Source organism: Manis javanica, chromosome 4, assembly GCF_040802235.1.
Source record: "Manis javanica isolate MJ-LG chromosome 4, MJ_LKY, whole genome shotgun sequence".
NCBI classification, from domain to species: domain Eukaryota; kingdom Metazoa; phylum Chordata; class Mammalia; order Pholidota; family Manidae; genus Manis; species Manis javanica.
In genome coordinates this window covers 29,283,392-29,301,487 of record NC_133159.1, presented here as the reverse complement: position 1 = coordinate 29,301,487, position 18,096 = coordinate 29,283,392, and the positions used below count along the sequence as shown (strand labels likewise).

Sequence of the window (18,096 nt, the reverse complement as noted above, 5' to 3'; positions counted from 1 at the left end):
TCCTAAAAGACCAGAAGACACAGGACAACAGCCAGACTACATCCACACCTGTGAGAACCCAGCACCTCGCAAAGGGGGTAAGATACAAGCCCCAACCTCGCAGGACCTGTGCACCCCTCACCCCAGGTCCGGTAGGAGGAGAAGAGTCAGAACTGGGAGGGAGAGGGAGCCCAGGACTGCTAAATAGCCAGCCCTAGCCATCCGCACCAGAGCGCAGACACAGTGCGTGTGTGGGGTGCTAGAAACTAGGGAAACAGGACAGTAAGACCTGTGAGCGGGTCCCCACAGCTGGCGCCCTGGGGACAAAGAAAAGTGAGTGCTTTTTGAAAGTCTTAAAGGGACAGGGACCCCACAGCTGGACGGAAGCATCCCAGGACACTTAGCTCAGCAGCTGGGAATCCCAGGGAACTCCGGGCACCCTAACCCCCTGGGCAGCAGTGCACCTCGGAGGCCCCTCATGGAGATAAACAGCCTCCTGGCCGTTTCCCCTCCAATGTGGCTCTGCCATATTGGAGCAGCAGCCCGAGGCAGGCCATGCCCACAGCAACCACAGAGCTAAACTCCGTAGCAGCCGGACAAGAATCAGAAGCCCTGTCTGTGCATACCTGCCCAGCACAAGCTGCTGGAGGTCACTGTTCTCCCAGGAGAGGAAGGCCACAAACCAACAAGAAGGGACGTTCTCCCAGCTGTCACTCGCACCAGCTCCACAAACTATCTCTATTGCCATGAAAAGGCAGAATTTGAGACAGACCAAAATCACAGAGTCAACCCCTGAGAAGGAGATAGACCTTACCAGTCTTCCTGAAAAAGAATTCAAAATAAAGGTCATAACAATGCTGACAGAGCTGCAGAGAAATATACAAGAGCTAAGGGATGACATCTGGAGGGAGATTACAGAAATGAAACAATCTCTGGAAGGATATATAATCAGAATGGATAAGATGCAAGAGGCCATTGATGGAATAGAAACCAGAGAACAGGAACGCATAGAAGCTGATGCAGAGAGAGATAAAAGGATCTCCAGGAATGAAACAATATTAAGAGAACTGTGTGACCAATCCAAAAGGAACAATATCCACATTATAGGGGTACCAGAAGAAGAAGAGAGAGAAAAAGGGATAGAAAGTGTATTTGAAGAAATAATTGCTGAAAACTTCCCCAAACTGGGGGAGGAAATAACCAATCAGACCATGCAAGTACACAGAACTCCCAACAGAAGGGACTCAAGGAGGACAACACCAAGACACATAATAATTAAAATGGCAAAGATCAAGGACAAGGACAGAGTTTTAAAGGCATCTAGAGAGAGGAAAAAGGTCACCTACAAAGGAAAACCCATCAGACTTCTCAACAGAAACCTTACAGGCTAGAAGAGAATGGCATGATATATTTAATGCAATGAAACAGAAGGGCCTTGAACCAAGAATACTGTATGCAGCACAATAATCATTTAAATATGAAGGAGGGATTAAACAATTCCCAGACAAGCAGAAGTTGAGGGAATTTGCCTCCCACAAACCACCGCTACAGGGTATTCTAAAGGGACTGTTCTAGATGGGAGCACTCCTAAGACTAAACAGATGTCACCAGAGAAAATAAAATCACAGCAAAGAAAGCAGACCAACCAAATACTAACTAAAGGCAAAAAATAAAATCAACAAACCACAAAAGCAGTTAAAGGAAACACAAAAGAGCACAGAATAAAACAACCAACATATAAAGAATGGAGGAGGAGGAATAATAAGGGAGAGAGATAAAGAATCACCAGACAGTGTTTATAACAGCTCAATAAGCGAGTTAAGTTAGATAGTAAGATACTAAAGAAGCTACCCTTGAACTTTTGGTAACCACGAATCTAAAGTCTGCAATGGCAATAAATACATATCCTTCAATAGTCACCCTAAATGTAAATGAACTGAATGCACCAATCAAAAGACACAGAGTAATAGAATGGATAAAAAAGCAAGACCCATCTATATGCTGCTTACAAGAAACTCACCTCAAACCCAAAGACATGCACAGACTAAAAGTCAAGGGATGGAAAGAGATATTTCATGCAAACAACAGGGAGAAGAAAGCAGGGTTTGCAGTACTAGTATCAGACAAAATAGACTTCAAAACAAAGGAAGTAACAAGAGATAAAGAAGGATATTACATAATGATAAAGGGCTCAGTCCAACAAGAGGATATAACCATTCTAAATATATATGCACCCAACACAGGAGCACCAACATATGTGAAACAAATACTAACAGAATTAAAGGAGGAAATAGACTGCAATGCATTCATTTTAGGAAACTTCAACATGCCACTCACCCCAAAGGATAGATCCACTGGACAGAAAATAAGTAAGGACACAGAGGCACTGAACAACACACTAGAACAGAAGGATGTAATGGACATCTATAGAACTCTACATCCAAAAGCAACAGGATACACATTCTTCTCAAGTGCACATGGAACACTCTCCAGAATAGATCACATACTAGGCCACAAAAAGAGCCTCAGTAAATTAAAAAAGATTGAAATTGTACCAACCAGCTTCTCAGATCACGAAGGTATAAAACTAGAAATAAATTGTACAAAGAAAACAAAAAGGCTCACAAACACATGGAGGCTTAACAACATGCTCCTAAATAATCAATGGATCAATCAACAAATTAAAATAGAGATCAAGGAATATATGGAAACAAATTACAACAACACAAAGCCCCAACTTCTGTGGGATGTAGTGAAAGCAATCTTAAGAGGAAAGTATATAGCAATTCAGGCATATTTAAATAAGGAAGAACGATCCCAAATGAATAGTCTAACATCACAATTATTGAAACTGGAAAAAGAAGAATAAATGAGACCGAAAGTCAGCAGCAGGAGGGACATAATAAAGATCAGAGAAGAAATTTTAAAAATTGAGAAGAATAAAACAATAGAAAAAATCAATGAAACCAAGAGCTGGTTCTTTGAGAAAATAAGCAAAATAGATAAGCCTCTAGCCAAACTTATGAAGAGAAAAAGAGAATCAACACACATCAACAGAATCAGAAATGAGAAAGGAAAAATCACAACAGACTCCACAGAAATACAAAGAATTATTAAAGACTACTATGAAAACCTGTATGCTAACAAGCTGGAAAACCTAGAAGAAATGGACAACTTCCTAGAAAAATACAACCTTCCAAGACTGACCAAGGAAGAAACACAAAATCTAAACAAACAATTACCAGCAAAGAAATTGAAGTGGTGATCAAAAAACTACCCAAGAACAAAACCCCCGGGCCAGACGGATTTACCTCGGAATTTTATCAGACATACAGAGAAGACATAATACCCATTCTCCTTAAAGTTTTCCAAAAAATAGAAGAGGAGGGAATACTCCCAAACTCATTCTATGAAGCCAACATCATACCAAAACCAGACAAAGACCCCACCAAAAAAGAAAATTACAGACCAATAATCCTGAAAAACGTAGATGCAAAAATACTCAATAAAATATTAGCAAACCGAATTCAAAAATATATCAAAAGAATCATACACCACGACCAAGTGGGATTCATCTCAGGGATGCAAAGATGGTACAACATTCGAAAATCCATCAACATCATCCACCACATCAACAAAAAGAAGGACAAAAACCATATGATCATCTCCATAGATGCTGAAAAAGCATTCGACAAAATTCAACATCCATTCATGATAAAAAACTCTCAGCAAAATGGGTATAGAGGGCAAGTACCTCAACATAATAAAGGCCATATATGATAAACCCACAGCTAACATCATACTGAACAGCGAGAAGCTGAAAGCTTTTCCTCTGAGATCGGGAACAAGACAGGGATGCCCACTCTCCCCACTGTTATTCAACATGGTACTGGAGGTCCTAGCCACACAATTAGACAAAACAAAGAAATACAAGGAATCCAGATTGGCAAAGAAGAAGTTAAACTGCCACTATTTGCAGATGAAATGATATCGTACATAAAAAATCCTGAAGACTCCACTCCAAAACTACTAGAACTGATATCAGAATACAGCAAAGTTGCAGGATGCAAAATTAACACACAGAAATCTGTGGCTTTCCTATACAGTAACAATGAGCCAATAGAAAGAGAAATCAGGAAAACAATTCCATTCACAATTGCATCAAAAAGAATAAAATACCTAGGAATAAACCTAACCAAAGAAGTGAAAGACCTATACCCTGAAAACTATAAGACACTCTTAAGAGAAAGTAAAGAGGACACTAACAAATGGAAACTCATCCCATGCTCTTGGCTAGGAAGAATTAATATCATCAAAATGGCCATCCTGCCCAAAGCAATATTCAGATTTGATGCAATCCCTATCAAACTACCAACAACATTCTTCAACAAACTGGAACAAATAGTTCAAAAATTCATATGGAAACACCAAAGACCCCGAATAGCCAAAGCAATCCTGAGAAAGAAGAATAAAGTGGCGGGGATCTCACTCCCCAACTTCAAGCTCTACTACAAAGCCATAGTAATCAAGACAATTTGGTACTGGCACAAGAACAGAGCCACAGACCAGTGGAACAGATTAGAGACTCCAGACATTAACCCAACCATATATGGTCAATTAATATTCAATAAAGGAGCCAGGGACATACAATGGGGAAATGACAGTCTATTCAACAGATGGTGCTGGCAAAACTGGACAGCTACATGTAAGAGAATGAAACTGGATCACTGTCTTAACCCCATACACAAAAGTAAATTCGAAATGGATCAAAGACCTGAATGTAAGTCATGAAACCATAAAATCTTAGAAAAAAACATAGGCAAAAATCTCCTGGACACAAACATTAGTGACTTCTTCATGAACATATCTCCCTGGGCAAGGAAAACAAAAGCAAAAATGAACAAGTGGGACTATATCAAGCTGAAAAGCTTCTGTACAGCAAAGGACACCATCAATGGAACAAAAAGTACCCTACAGTATGGGAGAATATATTTGTAAATGACAGATCCGATAAAGGCTTGACATCGAAAATATATAAAGAGCTCATGCACCTCAACAAACAGAAAGCAAATAATCCAATTAAAAAATGGGCAAAGGAGCTGAACACATAGTTCTTCAAAGAAGAAATTCAGATGGCCAGCAGACACATAAAAAGATGCTCCACATCACTAGTTATCAGAGAAATGCAAATTAAAACCACAATGAATTATCACCTCATACCAGTAAGGATCTCTACCATCCAAAAGACAAACAACAACGGATGTTGGTGAGGTTGTGGAGAAAGGGGAACCCTCCTACACTGCTGGTGGGAATGTAAATTAGGTCAACCATTGTGGAAAGCAGTATGGAGGTTCCTCAAAATGCTCAAAATAGACTTACTATTTGACCCAGGAATTCCACTTCTAGGAATTTACCCTAAGAATGCAGCACTCCAGTTTGAAAGACAGAGGCACCCCTACGTTTATCACTGCACTATTTACAATAGCCAAGAAATGGAAGCAACCTAAGTGTCCAACAGTAGATGAATGGATAAAGAAGATGTGGTACATATACACAATGGAATATTATTCAGCCAGAAGAAGAAAACAAATCCTACCATTTGTAACAACATGGATGGAGCTAGAGGGTATTATGCTCAGTGAAATAAGTCAAGCAGAGAAAGACAAATACCAAATGATTTCATTCATCTGTGGAGTATAAGAACAAAGGAAAAACTGAAGGAACAAAACAGCAGCAGAATCACAGAACCCAAGAAGGGACTAACAGTTAGCAAAGGGAAAGGGATTGGGAGAATGGGAGGGTAGGGAGGGATAAGGATGGGGAAGAAGAAAGGGGGTATTGTGATTAGCATGTATAATGTGGGGGGTGGGGGAAAGGGGAGGGCTGTGCAACACAGAGAAGACAAGTAGTGATTCTACAACATCTTAGTACGCTGATGGACAGTGACTGTAATGGGGTTTGTGGGGTGGACTTGGTGTAGGGGAGAGCCTAGTAAACATAATGTTCTCCATGTAATTGTAGATTAATGATAACAAAATAAAATAAAATAAGATAAAAGTAAAAAAATGGTAACAGTAAAAAAAAAATACTTGCAAACAGATACCCAATAAGAAGTTGATATCCAAAATATATGAGGAACACATACAACTCAATAGCAAAAATAAGTAGCCCAATGAAAATAGGGGAAAATGACCTGAATAGACATTTTTCCAGAGAAGACATGCAAATAGTTAAGAGATGTATGAAAAACTGCCCAATGTCACTAATTATTGAGGAAATGTAAATCAAAACCACAATGAGACATTACCTGATATATATTAGAATGTCTGTTATCAAAAAAAATCAAAAGATAACAAGTCTTGGCAAGGATGTTGGAGAAAAGGAGACTCTCTTGGTGGAAATGTGAATTGGTATAGCCATTATGGAAATCAGTATGGAAGTTCCTCAAAAAATTAAAAATAGTACTACTGTATGATCTAGCAGTCCCTGGGTATATATCCAAAGGAAATAAAATCACCATCTCAGAGAGATAGTTGCACTCCCATGCTCACTGCAGCATTATTTACAGTAGCCAAAATATGGAAACAACCTAAGAAAATGTGGTATAATTTACCCTTAAAAAAAGGAAACCCTGCCATTTGCAACAATATGGATGAAACTGACAGAATTATGTTAAGTGAAATAAGCCAGACACAGAAAGATAAATACTGAATGATTCCACTTATATAGGGAATCTAAAAAAAAGAAGTCAAACACATAGTAACAAAGATTAGAATGGTGATTGTTAGAGGCTGTGGAGTTGGAGGAATAGAGAAGACATTGATCAGAGGGTACAAACTTCTAGTTATAAGGTGAATAAATTCTGGAGACCTAATTTATAGCATGTTGACTATAGTTAATAATAATGTATTGTATAATTGAAATTTGCTATGAGAGTAGATCACAAGTGTTCTGACACCACACACACACAAAAAGGAAACTATAGAGTAGTGGATATGTTAATGAAATTCATTGGGGTAATCATCTTATAATATATACATATATCAGAACATTACACTGTACATCTTAAATATATACAATTTTTATTTGTCAATCATACTTCAATAAAGCTGGGGAAAAAATTTTAACTTAAAAGCTTAGAGTTTTCAGAAGATTTGAATTATAAATGGCTTATGAATATACTAATGTATGCTCACATATGATTAAGAAATACAAACTAGAATAATAACAAGAACAAAAAAAACTAATAGAACCATAGCTAGGTTAACCTAGAAAAAAAGAACGAGGATACAAATTACCAATATTAGAAATAAAAGAAGAGTCATCACAACTGATCATCAAAAGAATAACAGAGGAATACTGTGAACCACTATGGCCACAAATTTGATAACTTAGATGAAATAGACAAATTATTTGAAAGACATGAACTCCCAAAGCTCACAAAAGGATAAACAGAGAATATGAATATGCCTCTATTAAAGAAATTAACAATATCTTTCCAGAAAATAAAGTAAAACTCGGGAGGAGTTAATGCTAAATTCTACTAAACACTTATAAAATAAAGAATTCTCTACAGTCTACTCCAGAAAATAGAAGCTAAATGAACACTTCCTGCCTCATTCTATGATGCCAGCATTACTCTAACACCAAAACTGGATAAAGACATTACAAGAAAGAAATGCCATAGACCAATATCTCTTATGAACATGGATGCAAAAATTCCCAACAAACTATGAGCAACTTTAGTCCAGCAATGCATAAAAAGAATTGTAAACCACAACCAAGAAGGATTATTTCAGGTGTGTGAGAGTGGTTCAACCTTTAAAAATCAATTGATGTGACCCACTCCATCCACAGGCTAAAAAAGCTCATTTCAATTGATATAGAAAAGCACTTGACAGAATTCAACATCCACTGATGACTTTTTTTTAATTCAGAAAATTAGGACTAGAGAGGCATTTCCCCAATTTGATTTTTTAAAATTATTTTTTAACTCTATAGTTAACATTATACTTAGTAGAGAAAAATTGAGTGTTTTCTTCTAAGATTGAGAATGAGGCAAGAATATTCCTTCCCATCACTTGCACTGGAAGTCCTAGATAATACAATAAGACAAGAAAAAGGTGGGGAGGAGGAGAAAGTGTACAAATTAGGAAAGAAGAAAGAAAAGTTTCTGTTTTTGCTGATGACATGATTGTCTGTTTAGAAAATCCAAAATAATCAAAAACAAAACAAAAACTACTGGAACTAATAAGTGATTATTATAAGGTTGCAGGATATAAGCCAAAATACAAAAGTCTAAGCCTTCTATATAAATCAGTAATTAATAATTAGAATTTGAAATTTAAAACACAATATTATTTAAATATAATGTAAAAAAATGAAATTCTTAGATATAAACCTAACAGAATACATACAGGATCTATATAAGAAAAACTATAAAATCTTGATGAAAGAAATAAAAGATCTAAATAAATGGAGAGATATTCCATGTTCATGGATAGCAAGACTCAAAATTGTTAAGATGTCAGTTCTTCCCAACTCAATCTTCTTCATGTGTTGACTATCCTGGGTCTTTTGCTTTTCCATATAAACTTCAGACTAAGTTTGTCAATATTCAAAAAATAGCTTTTTGGATTTTGACTGGAGTTGGGTTGAATCCATAAATTGAGTTGGGAAAAACTGACATCTTAACAATTTTGAGTCTTACTATCCATGAACATGGACTATCTCTCCATTTATTTGGATCTTCTCTGATTTCTTTCAAATCAACTCAAATGGATAGTGTATATTTGGGAGCCAATTTTCTCATTACTGGGTTGGCATAGAAAAGAGGAGGAGGCCAGAGTAACCAAATGATTAGAGTTAGATACATTAGTATGGTTAGCCTAATAAAGATACAAATAGCTATTTACAGAAATATTTATAAATACATATACATACATGGGTTGGTATAAACACAGGTTTTTTGCTCTATAAGATGTGAGAGTGCCTAAAGGAAATGACACCTCACTAGCAATGAGCACACCTAATGCCCAGATCTTGGTTTCTAATACTATTCTCTAATAAAAACAAGCAGGGATCCTGGAAGAAACAACTGATTCTATGACTGGTCAGAAATATATAAGATGATCTTGGAGTTTCTGGTAGTGCCATAAAGTAAAACTGTTCAAAAATAACAGCACAGTGGGGGTATATCAAAGGAGTACCAAAACCAAATGAAAGAGCTCCTGGTGGCCAAAGCTGGAACAATTTGAGCAACACAATAAATAAAATGGTATTGGTTTATAATCCAAAGTATAAAATAAATATCCATGAGTTCATACTTATACAAATAAATAATTGAATAAATTAATAAATGAGAAGAGGCAAATCTCTCATGTAGAGGAATTTCAAATAATTTAGATACTGTGCCCTCAGAAAGGGGAGCATAACTCCCCACTTCTTAGTCATGGGCTGCACATGGTGACTTCTTTCCACAGTATATAAAATGGAAGAGGTGTGCCAGGGAGAGAATAAACTTTACAATGGAGAACCTGACAAACTCTATCTCAGCCAGTGATCAAGGCCAACATCAACAGTCATAAATCATGTGGATAGTATGTTATGTATCTTTGATATGACATAATAAAAATGACACTTTACCCCTGTGATCTTCCTTCCAATAACACATGACCCAATCTTAACATGAGGAAAACACCAGACAAATTCCAGTAGTGGGCATCCTACAAAATATTCCTCAAAACTGTCAATGTCATTGAAAATGAGGAAAGACTGAGAAAGTGCAATAGCTGACAGGAGCCTCAGGAGACATGATGACTAAATGCAATGAGATATCCTAGGTGGGGCCCTGGGACAGAAAAAGGACATTAGATGAAAACTAAGAAAATATGAATAAAGTATGCTTTTGTTAGTAGTAATATATTAATATTGGTTCATTAATTGTAACAAAATGTATAATACTAATGTGAGATGTTGATAATAGAGGAACATATACAAGGTATATGAGAAATCTCTAAATTATCTTCTCAAAGTTTTCTGTAAATCTATACTTCTAAAAAGATAAGTCCTATTAAACAAACAAACAAACAAAAAAGAACTTTAAAGGATATACACCAGTGAGAAGACAAGTGAGTTTGGAGGTAAGCTAATAAGCTAGGAAAAGTATGTCAATAAATTTAATTAAACATTAACTGAAAAAGAGACAATTATTTTGTTACTAGGGGGTAAAACTGGATAGATAGGATAATTAGAAGCAGCAATAACTAGACGGGAAAGGTGTTCAAATAGGTAAAGACGATTATATTCTGTATTATGTTTTGTAAGAGGTTAGAAATATTGAATTTTCTAAATCTGTTAGAAAAATGTGTAGCTAGGAGATGTATGTAATTGAGTACATATAAATTTAAGAATAACCACTATAAAAATAAAAATATAATCTATTTTCCAAATTGCGACAGGGGAAAAAAGGGATGGGGGTGGAGGAAGATACAAAAAACTTTTTCAGTTCAGTAGAAGACAGGAAAAGAGTGGGGGGAAACAAAGTAGAGAACAGAAAACATAAAACACAAAATAAGGTGCTAAAAAAGGTAAGCACAAATATATAAATAGTTACAGTGAATGTTACATGAGCTGCATCTTGTGCACACCTTCAAGTTCTTCTGGCTTCATCTGTCTCCCAAACACTCAGCCTCTTGCTCCGCTATAACCACTGTCAAGTGACAACCCACTCCATGTACGCCTGTAGCCAGAGACCACTGCCCATTGTCTCTGCCTTCTCCCACTCAGCTGGCATTTAATGCCACAGTGCAAGGACTAGGTAACTCAACCTGAAATTCAGTGAATTAAACCCTCAATGGGCAAACCTTGACTAAGTAGAGACAAGTGATAGTAAGGAGCCAGCAGATAAATTCCTTCTCCTTTCTTCTCTTCAGTAGACTTTTCTAAGGCATGAGTATGCCTGTACTATGTGTACAGAAAATGTACCAAGGGTAAGTACAACTATTAAGCATTGGCATTGTCTCAGGGCTTGTGAAGTCTTTACATTTGCCTTTCATTCTCCCCTGCTTCAGTTCCCTTCTCTCTCTCTTTCTTAATGCCATGGAATTGCTTCAGGATCTGTTTTTAAGAAAAATGTAAATAACTAAAATCCACCAACTAAAATAAATAGGTTATAATGTTACATTTAAATCTAGTTAAACACTTACAAGAGACACGGTTGAAATAAAATTAGTTAGAAATGTTGAAATGAAGACATTGGAAAGATATACCATGCAATTACCACCACCACCACACTGGTGTAGCAGTATTGATACCATACAAAATAAAATTTAAAGTATAATATATTATGTAATTTATTATATCTATTATATACTTAAATATTGTATAAAGAAAGCAACCCACAAGGAAATAAAACAATAATGAATTTATATGTACCTAACACAATTACCTCAAAATATACAATACAGGAACAGACAAAGTTACAAAGAAATAAATGACCAATACAGAAACACAGTGGGAGCTTTTAACTTCTTTTAGAAACTATGCATCAAGCAGACACAATATTATTGAAATATAAAAGGGTTGAACAACTAAATCAGCACATACTTGTAATAAATGTGTATACAGTCTTCAAACAATAGATAAAATATACTCTTTTCTAGTACCTATGAAGCATTTATAAAAAATTATTACATGTAATACTGGGACACAGAGAAAATTTCAACAAACACCAGAGACCACTGTCATATAGACCATTTCCTCTTGTGACAATAAAACTAAATTAAAAAGCAACCATAAAAGTTCATTCCAAACAAGACAAAACAAACATGCTGGAAACTTTTAAATGTATTACTAAACAACTCATTGTGAAAAAGCATAATGAGAGAAGTTACAAAATAATATGGCTTGTCATTGAAAGTTGTATATTAAAACTCTGTAGCTAGAAGAGAACTTAGAAGGGAATTTGTAACTGCAAATGCATTGATTAAAAGAAAGAAAATAATGAGTCTTGTTCAAATCAAGAATGAATAAAAAGATCAGAAACAGAAAAAAGATTCAGGAAAAGAAATGTTACAATCAGGAGTAGATATTAATGGAATAAAAAACAAGAAAACAATAGAAGAAATCAACAAAGACAAAAGCTATTTCTGTTTGGGGAAAAAAAACTCATAAAATGAACTTCAAACAAGACTGAACTAGTGAACAAAGAGAAGACACATAAATATCCAAAATTAGAAATAAAGAGGGGAAATAACTAAAACAGTCTTTAAAAAAATCACAACAGACTATGACTGGCTTTATGTTTTTAAATTTGAAAACTTACGGACATTTTTTATTACTAAAATATAAAAATTACCAAAATTAGTTTAAGAAGAAATTGGAAATCTGAATAAATGAAACCATTAAAGATTTAAAGTGGTATGCAAAAGTAAACTCTTCTCAATAAAAAGATACATCCTTAAATGAAAATAGTATGTTGATGAGATGATGTCACAAATCAATAGGGAAAGAATGACTTCAATAAATGGCCGTCCTCAATGCAAAAAGTAAAACTGGATGCCTACAGTTTCATCATATATAAAAATTATTTACAAGTAAATTAAAAACCTGCATAAGAAAAGGCAAGACTTTAAAACATTTAGGGAAAAATAGGAAAACGCCTTCAGAGTAGAGAAGGATTTCTTAAACAAGGCACTATAAGAGAAGATAAATATTGATAAATTAGACTGATTTTTAATTAAAAACTTTGTTCAACAATAGTTATCACAAGCAAAGTCAAAGACAGGCTACAACAGCCACTTTGGAAAATAGTTTGGCATTCTCTAATAAAGATGAAAATATGCATGCCTGATGATTGTGAAATCCTCTCCTAGGGTATTGTCCCTGGAGAAATTCATATACACATGCACCAGGAGATATGTATAAGAAGTTTCACAGTGATATTGTTTGAAATATTGAAAAACTGAAGGGAGAAAAACAAATCAACAGTAGAATGGATAAAAAATTGTGGAATGTTCCTTTGATAAAATACCATCAGCAGTGAAAATGAGGAACTATAGTTATACATCACAAGGATTCATCTTATGATCATATGTTGGGTCAAAGAAATAAGACATAAAAGAAAAACTGCAAAATGATTTCATTTATCCAAAGCTCAAAAGCAGCAAAGCTAACCTATAGTGTTTAGGGATGCCTACATAGGTGGCTAAATTATATATAAAAACAAGAATATGATAAATCAAAATCAAGAAAACAGTTAGATCCAGGAAAGGAGAAGGGATATTATTGGGGAGAGACACATGAGAAATTTCTGGAGGGGGAAATTTTCTACTTCTTAAATTGAGTGGTTATTTCCATGAGGATTCACTTTATAATTATACTGAATATTTATGTCTTAAGCTCAAGCAACAAACTAGAATATCTCTATACTGCATATGACCAACAAATGATTACTACTGGGTATATATATATTTTAAGTCTTCAAATCAATAAAAAAAAAGAAGGCAAAAGACACAAACAGCAATGTGGTAATCATATGTATATAAGATTCTCAGTCTCATGAGTAAATTCAAGAAATTCAAATTAAAACAACAATGAAATATCATTTTCTAGCTATCAGACCAGCAAACATTAAAAGCCTGACAATACAAGTATATGGAAAAACAGACCTGTACTTTTACTTCTGGGAGTGTACGTTGAGGAAGCAATTTGACAATATTTAGCAACCTGGAAAAAGATCATATCCTATGGACAAACAAGGCGGTTTGCATTGAGCAGAAGTAATCTTTTATAAGAATATTTATCTGTGCCATTGTTTGCAATAGCTAAAATTTAGAAACAACTTTAGCATTTCTAAACAAAAGAAGGAACAAATACATTGTAGTAACACAATTATATTGCAGTGACACAGTACAATGTCAATAGCAACTAGAATGAACTAGAGCTTCAAGTATCAAAATGGAAACGCAAATTGTAGAATATGCATAGTAAGGCACCATTTATATAAACTTTGAAAACATGCAAAACAACACCACATATTGTTTATGATACATATATATGTAGCAATAGTATGAAAATATGCATGAGAATGATAAACACTGAATTTAGGGTGGTATTTGCCTCAAGGGAGGGAGGGTAAAAATGAGATCAATGTAGAGCATACAGAGCTTCCATTATATCTGAAATATTTTACTTATATAAAAAGAACCGAAACAAAAAGAAAAGAAAGCCTATCATTTTAATTCATCAGATTACCAAATTAAAGTGGGGAAAACCATGTCATCATTTCCATAGATTTAGAGAAAGACATTAGATAAAATTAAGCAATACTAATTCATGATGTTAAAAATCCTCTTAAGCTAGAAAGAAAAACCTTAACCAATAAGGTTTATCTACAAAAAAACAATAGCAAATATCATACATGATGGTGACATATTGGAAGGATTTATTTTAAAGTCAAGAGCAGACAAAGTCTGGAAATCGTAGTTCGGATAATGGGGGGTGGGGTAGAAGGGGGAAGAAGGAAAGTGAATATGGGCAACACTGAGATAACTTTTCATGCTTATCAGATTGGCAGAAATCACAGTGGCTGGTCATACCACATGCTTTAGAGGAAGGGAAGAATAAGCAACTCATTCATCTTTGCTAAGGCTATAGATGGGCGCACCACTTTGAATAGTAGTTTGTTCACATCTGCGTAAGTTGAAGATGTGCACATAATATGATCCAGTAATTCTTCTACCTTCAGGTATTTTGATAGGAAAAAACTAGGAAGCAACCTAAATTCTACCTTTAGATATTTTGATAGAAAAAAATTAGGAAGCAACCTAAATGTCCATGAATCAATCAATAAATCAAATGCAGTTTGTTCATACAACAAAATTACTCTACAGCTCTTGAAATAAATGAACTAAAATTTCATCCATCAGCATGGTTAGGGCTTAAAAACAACATTAAATGAAAAACATCACTTGCAAAAGGACGATCAGTATGCTACAGTAGGTGTTCATTTTCAGAACACAAAAAAGCAACACAACAAATTGTTCATGGTTACATATATATGTCTTAAATGCATAAAACTGGAATGGAGTGATTCAAATAAAAACTTTAAGTTAATGGTTGTTTATGGGAAGGACAGAAGACAAGGTGGGGACTTAAGGTATATCTGCGATTTTCCTTAGAGAAAGACAAGAGGGCTACAACAAATACAGCAAAACCTGTTAACCTCTTCAGTCTGAGTGGGCAGATGTGAGTATCTCCTATATTATTTTTATCTTAATTTGTGCATGCTTGAAATATTTTATTGTTAAAATGATGGGGTTTCTTTTTTAAAGATGAAGGACCACAGCACAGTGGAATCTCAGCATTGAAAGAAAACTCACAAGGCAATTAATGTAGTTGTACCATGTGCTAGGAGTCCTTCAGTCTTGGCTTACATACCCCTGGTGATGGGGAGCTCACTACCTAAAGGTATCTTATTTCAGTTCTGGACAGTTTTGCCTGTTAAAACAGTCATCCTCATGTAGAGTTAAAAATCTGTCTCCTTTTGCTGCCCATGATCCCAGCACCAGAGTGGTAGCTTTGCCTTCACATACTCAACTGGGATTCTGGACTCCTGGACCCTGGACCCTGGACCCTGTCATAATCTCCCAGTCCCTTGCTATCATCTCTCCATCTATCAATTGCAAGATTTGAATGGCTCTAAAATCCAAGAATTCCATACAATAAACATATTTATAAAACTTTGGCTCATCGGAACCTTTTATAAAAATATAACTATTTGATCTAATAATATTCACCTCTTCATAAAGCACATCTTTAAGGAAGCCTTAACCTTCTGCCCTAAAACTTACCTGGCCAGCTGCTCCACTCAGCAAACATGAAAATGCAGTGCACAGAGGGGCCTGGCCAGAGCAGCAGAGTGGAGACAGCAGCTCCCTACGGTAAGCCAAGTGCATCCCAGGGTCCAACGGGGCTCAGTGGAGAGGATGCCCAACCTCCCTTCAGGGGAAGCCTCCTAGCTGGCCTCCTAGGGAAAGCTGGGAACAAGGCCTTCAACCTGCTTTCTCCACCTACAGAAGTTCCTTCATGTCATTCAAGACCCAAACAACGGCCACTGTCCCTCTGAAGCTGGACCTCATCTCCCACAAAAGAATGTGCTCTGTCCATAGGCCTTTCCTTAGGTTTCTGATACAGCAGTGAAATTTTTTGCCTAACACATTCTTACAGCTTGCTTATTAGGCACCAGGCACACTTCTAGGCACCTTACATATGCTGACTTATGTAGGTGCAGCTATGTCTCTCCATTTTACAGATGAGGAAACTAAAGCACAGGGAAGTTGGGGCACTTATCTGGGCTCACATAGTTAGTTTCTTAGCAGAGCTGGGGTTTGAATCTGGATAGCCTGGTCTGTGTTTTTTTCTCCTTTGGTGCTAGGCTGATTAAAGTCCTTCTGAACACTCCTGTTTGGGTTGTTTATATAAATGTCTTACTGCCTCTACAAGTTCATCTGTTTTGTAACCTGTTTTTTCCTCACTTAACACTTTATCATGTATATGATACATCTTTCCACGCCATTAAATTTTATTCCACAACATCATTTTTAGTGACTGCCTAGCAATCCACTGTAAGAAGTAACCAGCTCAGTTGCCAGACATTTAAGTTGCCTTCGCCTTTTCACTACCACCAACAGTGCTTTGACAAATACACATATAATGAAATCTCTGTATACATCCTTGACTGTTTCTTTAGGATCTTTCCCGGAGGAACTGCTGGATCAAAGTATGCACAAACTTCTAAGACTTCTGATACCTGTTACCCCTGGAAAGACCCATCATCAGTGAATGAGAATCTGTTCCCCAGGGTCTTGGCCAACCCAGGCTACAATCATTCAGTGAGAAAATCAGAAATCGGCTTCTGTTGTGTGGGACAAAGAGGCATGTTATTGTTTTAACTTGTTTCTTTATTTTTAAGTAAATTTCTTTTCCTCACTGATTATTTGTATTTCTTCTTCTGTCCATATTCTTTGACTATTATTCAAATCAGTATGCTCTTTTCCTTATTGGCTTGCAAGAAAAGAAAGAGTGAGAAAAATACTTAGAAACTAAAATCCCACATTTCATCCCTCCCCGGTGGGCAGAGACAGAAATTAATAAGAATGAAACATACATTGGAAGACTTTTATCAGAAGCTTTAGCAAAACTAACTCTAACAAATCCCATACACCTCCCAGATCACAGGGTCTGAGGGGTAAGGACGTCCCAGGTAGTCACCCTGCCTTTTCCATGCCAGGCGGTGCGTGTGCACCCAGATGTGGGCATCCCACCACTCCCCAAGTCCAAATCCCAGCCCTCCTGCTCATGACCACAGGACCTTGAGCAAGTTGTTTCACCTCTCAGCCTCCATTTCTCCATCTGTAAAATGGAAATAATCTTGATAACACTTTATTGGGCTAGATGAAGTTGTGAGGATCCAATCAGCTCCTATATAGAGCATCTGGCCTATAGTAAGCACCAAGTAAATATTAGCTGTTATTATCATGGTGGTGGTGATTTTATTATTCAGGGTTTTCCCTGAATACAGCTATCCTGCACTCCACCCTTCATGTTGAAGGAAGATTTCTTTTGAGTATGTAATATATTTTTTCCTCTGAGAGAACAACCATCATTTGAACCCTTTCTTTCACTCATTAGGCATATTTGAGCCCCACTACACATTAGGATCCATGCTGTGTTGGAGATAAAATATAGTTCCTACCGTCAAAGTAGATGAAGATTAAACAAAGAATACAATATGTACGTGCACTGTAATAGCAAGTAGTCTGGGAAAAGGGCCATGTGTCAGAGCTCTTGTATGTGCCACTACAAAACATTTTGGCTCACCTGTGGCTCCAGCCACCGCTGCGTCACCAGCTCTGCACAGGCTTCTTGCTGGGACACCAAACAGAGCCTCATCTGAGGCTGTAACTCATGCCTCTCACTTCCTATGCTGGCCTTCTCTGAAGTCACAGAGAGAGGTGTCACAGGGAACCTGCTCAGAACACACATGTGCAGCTTGGCAGGGAGGTGGTTAATACCTGCAGAGCTACCTTTCATTCCCCCAAGCAGATGACCTTA

General features: G+C 36.4%; 1 long non-coding RNA gene across 2 annotated transcripts in view; it reads left to right on the top strand.

The window, feature by feature from the left end:
* LOC108409306 (uncharacterized) overlaps nt 1–16,905 on the top strand; it is a 370,244-nt gene extending 353,339 nt beyond the window's left edge. Inside the window, exons 6-7 of one of the 2 annotated variants that reach the window (XR_012130123.1) lie at nt 15,162–15,228; nt 16,733–16,905. This is a non-coding gene — a long non-coding RNA (uncharacterized lncRNA). The remainder of the gene's footprint in view (nt 1–15,161; nt 15,229–16,732) is intronic. The other variant, XR_012130124.1, reaches the window with a different exon arrangement.
* Nucleotides 16,906–18,096: the final 1,191 nt, after the last annotated feature.